Raw genomic sequence first — 8,053 nt, forward strand, 5'->3', positions numbered from 1 at the left:
AAAATTAAAGAATAAAGAAATAATGGAAACCATCCAGACCCTTATAGAAGATATCATCCAAATCTACAATGTAGTTTGTAAAAATAAATTGTATGTATTAGAATATTGTGCATATAGTTTAAGATTTATGTTTCTAAAGATGTTTAAATATGATTTTATAGAATAGATTATTTTACTTTTTTTCATTGTCTCTTCATTCCAGTTATTATGTATAATCCCTGACATTTTTTCTAGTGATTATGCATAAATCCTGAATATTTTAGTAATTATATATAATCACTAAAGTTACCAGTGATTATACATAATCCCTAATGCTACAAATTCACTGTCGTGACTGTAACATATATATCGTAGAAGATTTTTGTTTGTTTTTATACAAAATTGATCGGCTTTGTTAGTGTATTTAGTACATTAAACTATTGCATACATTTTAGTCCTTATTGTTGCTATTAGAACACCAATCTGTTGATCAACATATTAAAATTAATATTTATTATTTATTAATTATCAGTATTCTTTCTTGAATTATGATTTTTGTAAAATGAATAATGGACGTACTTCAGCGCAGTTATTACAGATACATTGGTAGAAAAAAACCTAGTTCATGTTCTGTAATCTAACGACTTATAAAAGGTTTTGGTTGCTTTGTTTTTGTTGTGAAAAAACTAACTGCCAATATTTACTAGTAACTGACACCTATTCATTTCTATTTCCTTGTGGTTTTATAGCTCCCTCCCTATGTAGTTCGAAATAATCGATTTGCAATAAATAAATGACTTAGGTCAATCCGGTAAAGTGATTTGAACGCATACACATTTGATTTTGATATCAATTGTCTAGTTCGTATGTACGTTGAACTCTTCTAGACGTCTGTTGACTTTTCATATCAGCAAATGTTTATTAGGTCAGATTAGAAGTCTTGAAGGACAATTCCAGTCACTGCTATGTCATCAGTTTATTGATTTGTTACAAAATGTGCAACTCTTTGGTCGGGTTGTTGTCTCTTTGACATATTCCCCATTTCCATTCTCAATTTTAGTTAGCGTCATGTAATGAAATGAAAACATCTTGGACGAAAAAAAAAGTAGCTGTCGAGTTGTCACAGCGCCTACATGCACAAGTAGCCATACTTTATCATCATGTGCCGTTTGAATAATTAATCCACGCGAATATGTCCAAGACATAGCAAACAGAAATTTGGTATTAAAATTTTGATCTAAGTCTTCCCTACAGCGACAATTGTAAGAGTGTTCAGTTTGAATGTCTCGGAATAAATCTGTAAAGGGATTAATTTGCGTTGTTTGTAAATATCCTTGATAAAATCAGTCATGTTGTTTTCCTTTTGTTTTTATCTGGGTTTTGTAATTCGGTTTGCGGGTAGACACCCACCCTCTAATCTATGTTTTTGCGAACGAAATCACAAATTTTGTTATAAATTCTTTTGTTATATTTTTCGATTTCTCTATATTCATATGATACAACTATCATGCAGTATTTTAATTTATTTGTAGTTTTTGTTGACGTTATTAGTGTACTTGTCGCAAGGACACAGTGAGTATACGTATAAAGTCTATAGTGTTCGAAAATATACACCGAAACTTTTGTAAGCCCCCGCCACTCACCAAAACAAAAGCAAAATAAAACAAATCTACGAAACCAAACCAACGACTCAACAAACTATCCAAACAAACAAAATAATATATAAAGCAATAAAGACTTGTAGAAACAACTAGTTGGATGCTCAGTTTAACAATGTCTATGTTCCGTAGGTTGACAGAAATGAAGTTAAAAAACAAGCGTCAATTTAAGTATGGTTCAATTTGATACTTTTCCACGTGTTAAACGTTGAAGTATAATTGAACGAAAATACCTTTAAAAGAAGTCGTGTATTTTTATTATTAGTCACACGACTTGATTAATGATCTTTTTCCTAAACGACTCAATGTAAACATAAGACGTCTTTGTAATCGTATTGATTCCAGAATATAATTGTTCTTGGACAAGAGAATCCTTCAGTGTTATGAACAACACTTATTGCTTTTACATATTCATCAAATTGCATTATAAAACTGATAATTTTTTTATCGGTATAATTGTAGAACGACAAGATTAGTTTGTATTCTGATAGGTACTAATGATATGCTCCTGCTAGCCGACTTCTTGTATTCATATAGAGCAGAATTGATACGAAACCTTTTAAATGAAAAGATGAAATAAATCTATCAAAATTCATGAACTCTCTTCCACATAACTTGATGATATCTTTATAATAGAGCACTCACATCTCATATAATTTGTTATCTATATAATTTGAAATGAGGCTACTTCGAAGACAAGAAAAGAGCTGATGTAAGGGTTCTTAAAGGTGCAGAGGGTGTCACACTCACGTATAGTACAATATTATATTTGTGAAATCAAAATATCTAGAACATGCTTTCACATACATATATGGTATCACCGTAGATTTGTAAGCGCTATACGTACGGCCTGATAAAAAAAGACCACGACTTTCTCGGTCTCTTTTTTTTTTCAGGTGATCTTTTGGAAATAAAAGTCCAGTTATTCACAAAGTTATCGATAAATACACCTACTTTAATCGCATCTTGTTTTATGATTTTTCTAAAGCTTAAACTGTAATCGAAAATAAAATTTTAAGACTTCATTTACCATTCCAAAATGACAAAGAAATAATATAACATGATAATCTAGAATATTAAGGAAGTCTTGTTTGAAAAATATCAAGAATTATATAGTTTAATAGAACTGATAACATTACTTATCGTTCGTTCTTTCTATACTTTATAATCAATTTGGTTTCAGCTCCTATTCGGTTTGAGGGTGGAAAAACCAAATATGAAGGCAGGGTAGAAATTTTCCACAGCGGCCATTGGGGGACTATTTGTAGTAGAAATTTTGATCAAAGAGATGCTAAGGTTATATGTGGTATGATAGGAAAGCAGTTAGTGTAAGTGTTATATCTAAGTTATATTTTAAAGGTATTTGCTATGTCACTTTTTACATGTGTTACAGCTGATAATCTATCATTGCTATTGTTACATCTAGACAATGTGTTGTCCTCCAGTAGTTTGTTTGTTCCAATTTTCGAATATAAATAAGAGATAAAATGAACTATACCCGGCCACGTCCACTCTGTGGTTTTGTTAGATCTATTTCTATTTGTATCCATCTAATGAGATTTTATCTGAATTTTATAGTTCGTTCTTATGTTGTACTGTTACACCACTGTCCCAAATTAGGGAGAGGATTGGGATCCCGCTTACATGTTTAACCCCGCCACATTCTGTATGTATGTGCCTGTCAGGAGCCTGTAATTCAGTGGTTGTCGTTTGTTGCTGTGTTACATATTTATTTGTTTTTCGTTCATTTTTTTTTAACATAAATTAGGCCTCTAGTTTTCTCGTTGAAATTGTTTTACATTTGTCATTTCGGGGCCTTTTATATCTGACTATGTGCTATGGGCTTTGATCATTGTTTAAGGCCGTACGGTTACCTATAGTTGTAAATTCCTGTGTAATTTGGTCTCTTGTGAATAGTTATATCATTTTGCAATCACATCACATCTTCTTGTTTATATATACAGTTATATAATAGCTCTACTTTGCTAACAAAATTAGAACATTAAACAAAAACCCGATTCTCTGTAGATAAATTCATCTAGCCTAAATGATATACACAGTTATTCCGAAAATCATTTCATACTATTTAAGTATTTATTCATCTTTGCTTTAAAAATTAGGATTGAGCGTTCATTATGAGGGAATATCAAGGAAAGCACTTCTTACGAATATTTATAAAGTATTATTTTTATGTTTTGATGTTTCGCATACTACATTTAAATAAACGGTAAGATGAAGTTGCAAATTGAATATGACAGTTTTTTAACATTATAAGAATTGTCATTGTATGTATTGAACATTTAGACATCCAATTATATTCCCTGCTTCACACTTTGGTGCAATCTGGTTGAGCAATCTAGAATGTATAGGATACGAGACGGATATATCATTATGCGGAAACAGCGGTTGGGCTAGAGGAAGGTGTGGACATAATGAAGACGTGGGACTAAATTGTAGTAAGACATATACATGATATAGTTTTAAATGGTCATCATATATAAAATTAATTGAGAAAGTTGCAACAATCTTACACATTCAAATACCTATTGCTTATCTATCCTTAGAATGAAAATACGATGTCAGCCATTGCGTTGTTAACTTGTAATATTTTCGTTGCTTGTTTGATTGTGATATTCATCTTCAAATTGATATTCAAAATGTTTGATTTTGCAATCTGTTGCATCTGTACTTTCCCAATTTCAATGGAAATAATTGTCTTTGTTTGGATCGATATAATAATCTTGTTTTTAGTCAAAATATTTTCTACTTTGAAACTTATTAGTTCCTGAAATCGGTGTAAATTTCGATATTTTCCACTCAAAGGACGACAAAAAAGTGAAATACAAGACCCTGTATAACATTGAATTTAATCGGATTCAATTAAACATACCTTAATTAAACAACGATTTTAATGATAGCATATAAATATTACCCGGCACCAACATCACGATGATGATGATATTTAAGATATTTTTATTTCTTCTGTAACGCACTCCTTTAAGATGATATTTGCTTTATTCTGTGCATTGAGTCGGACGTATCATGACAACATTTTTATAAGCAGATTAAGTACTCTCAGCTTACTTTTGGCAAGTATGTACACCCCTTAATGCTGTATTAATCATTATTGTGTTTCCTGTACTGATTTATATTGTGTACGTTCTTGTAAGTATATAATAATCCAGAATCGAGAGTAAATTGGTAGGGTTCAGATAACGGTTATGGTAACCTTATACCGAATTGTTTACATACTCGTTGTTGTCTGTAGAGATATACTTTTCATGGGAATGATCATATGACGTAGAAATGCGTCTGATGTTTATTCTTTTTATTCGTTTAAAATGATATTCAGTTAACAAATGCATGGCACATAATTTCTTATTTGTTCAATTTAAAAGAATAGGTAGCAGGTAGAAAAAAACGAGGCAGACAAGCGTAGTCACAATATCTGAAACAAATCAAAGTATAAAGTTATAACCATTATATTTTCTTATTAATATTGTCATGGTAAGTTTTGAATTTATCATTTCATCGAATTTTAGACATACAAGTCCGGCTTACCAACGGTTCGTCCTCAACAGAGGGAAGAGTTGAAGTACTCCATGACAATATATGGGGTACGATTTGCAACACGAGTTTTGATATCAATGATGCCAAGGTCATTTGTGGAATGCTTGGATATAAAAATGCGTAAGTAAAAGTTTTGATACAGTGGGCAATAATGCGGATCTGTAATTGAAGCATGCTTAGTTTTTTGAGCGAAAACAAAGTATACACTATATAATACGCTTATCTAAGAATAGATACACCACAAGCAAGAACGATACATTTAATTTGAAAATATGATAAGAAATTAGTCCATATCGATTACAATAGTGCACTGTCAAAACTGCAGTATTTTTTAAATGTACTTAAACATCAATTTTAAGGAGCTTTGTTTAAATGTACAAATGGTGCATTATTAACGGCGAAGAAATGTTAAAAAAGTCTATAATACATGATACTATGTTGTGATTCACAAGAAAATTGTTTGGCATAAACATTCTTTATATAAAGGCACTGTATTCAATTTCTAGTCATATCTAAACCCAAACACAACTGAATCTAATTAGGAAGAAAAAGAAGGGCGTGAGATACCAAATGAATGTTCAAACACATCCGTTTAAAAAAACTGACAATACAATGGCCAAAAAAATGAAGAAAAAGTCCCAAATAGACAAACAGTCTCCAAAGCAGTTCACAGAAAAAGACTAAAGACTGAGTAACACGAACCCCACAAAAAACGGGGAGATCTAAGGTGTTCGGAAGGCGAATCAGATCATCCTCCTTATGTGGCACTCGTCATTTTGTTCATGAAAGTGCACATTCGATGATAAGTCTCATTGGGTTATATCACATTCGAGGAAAAAGAACGAGATTGTAAAACAGATTTACGATGAGTTTTCTAAATCTTGAAGAAAAACAAATGTATTGGACACGGAAGGAAAAAAAACACCTATATTTCAAATCTAGAAAACATTATTAACATTTGTTAACATTTGTAAGATAAATAATCAATCAATATTATTTAAAAAGAACAAACGATGAAATTAAGGATGTATAATAGCATGGTAAGAGAGAGAGAGACAGAGAGACGCGGATAGTTTTGTTACAAATACCAGAATGATACAGATACGGCACTGTTAGCTAGCACCCTTATTTATAACAACGTATATCCTAGATTGACCCACGGACAATTTTAAATGAATATATGTATTGTTTTATTTCTTTATTCAGACAAACAACAGTTTACCCAGTTTCAAAGTTTGGCAAAGGAAGAAACGATATTTGGATGGACAATCTTGACTGCATTGGGAATGAACTTGATATTAGTAATTGTTCGTTTCGAGGTTGGGGAGGGTCCAACTGTTCTCATTTTATGGACGTTGGCATTGCATGCGGTATGTAAAAATGATACATTTGAGTACACCTTATAGAAAATGTTTTATTGAACACATTTTAAGTACAGTTAGATTGACTAAAGCCTTTGTCTTACTATCGTCTCTTTTTGAGTCATGTATTTTGAATGATCAACCGTTATATCATTTTTGTTTTTTTTTATTTCCTTCAGCAACTCAAGTTAGGTTAAGTGGTGGAAGCAAACCTACGGAAGGTCGCGTGGAAGTCTATCACAATGGAACTTGGGGAACAATTTGTGACGATATCTTTGACATCAATGATGCAAGGGTCTTATGTCATACTTTAGGTTTCAGCTCCTCGTAAGTCTAAAGTATCTGACTCCAAATTAAATTTATTTAAGCAATACAAACAAATCCATCGTACACGAACCTTACTATAAAAAACTGAATTGGCCTTTAATATCTGAGATATAAACCTGGACGTTATACCTTGTAGTCAATATAAAAAAATCAAGGTTTGAGTGACTTATTTGTTTGAACCATCAAGAAGCATCTGTACACCAAATTATATTTTTATACATTCTGCAGTATCAGAAAACTGAATTCGGATTAATACTTAAGTTTGCAAACATAAACAAAGCTACTGAGCGATACAACAGATCATTTGGCCATCATCTAAGCACTTGATCACTCACTTAAAGCTGTATATGAACACCAATCGTATTGCGTTATTTGTTCTTGAAAAATAACTGGGGAAATAGAGACGTAAGTAGATGCGGCAATTGACATCGAGGTCTCAAAACCTAGCACACAACTTTGGTCAGACCATTTAAAATCAATGTAATGAATATTAAGTATCCCCCCCCCCCCAAAAAAAAAATAAAAAAAAAAAAATTAAAAAAAATAAGTACGATGTACGATAGAAAAGCCACTTCCTGGCCTCACATATAACAAAAAAGAAAAATCCGTCTACCAATTTTAAGAGGTATAGTATGAAACCTTTAATTCGGACATTTCTTGGGTTTGGTGTTAGTATGGAACACTTGATATTTTTGAATTTAAGCACAGTTGTTTGAAAAATAAGATATGAGCATTAACAAGTGGAAAAAAAAATATTAACTTACACCAAAATATTTTTAAAACTAAGACTCAGGTTCGTGACAAAGTAAAGTGAAATATTTTAGACAAAGTTCCAAATGTAAATGCTGATCATATTTGATAGACTTATGTTATTGCACCTCTGATAACGAGCAATGTAATTTGATATAATCCTAATGATTTTGATTTTTGAATTCAATGGGGCCATAGTAAAACAGACGCTGATGATACCAAAAGGATAATCAAACTCATTAATTGTGAAAGCGATAACAAAGCCATAGCACAAAAAAAAAAAAAAAAAAACGAAAATCGACCAAAAGACAAACACAAGCCTGCTAAACACATCAAAGATAACTAAAAACTGAGCACCACGAACCCCACCAAAGCAAGTGACATAATCATACTTTTTTTTATCTTAAA

This window comes from Mytilus californianus, unplaced genomic scaffold (genome assembly GCF_021869535.1).
Source record: "Mytilus californianus isolate M0D057914Y unplaced genomic scaffold, xbMytCali1.0.p SCAF_13, whole genome shotgun sequence".
NCBI lineage: Eukaryota > Metazoa > Mollusca > Bivalvia > Mytilida > Mytilidae > Mytilus > Mytilus californianus.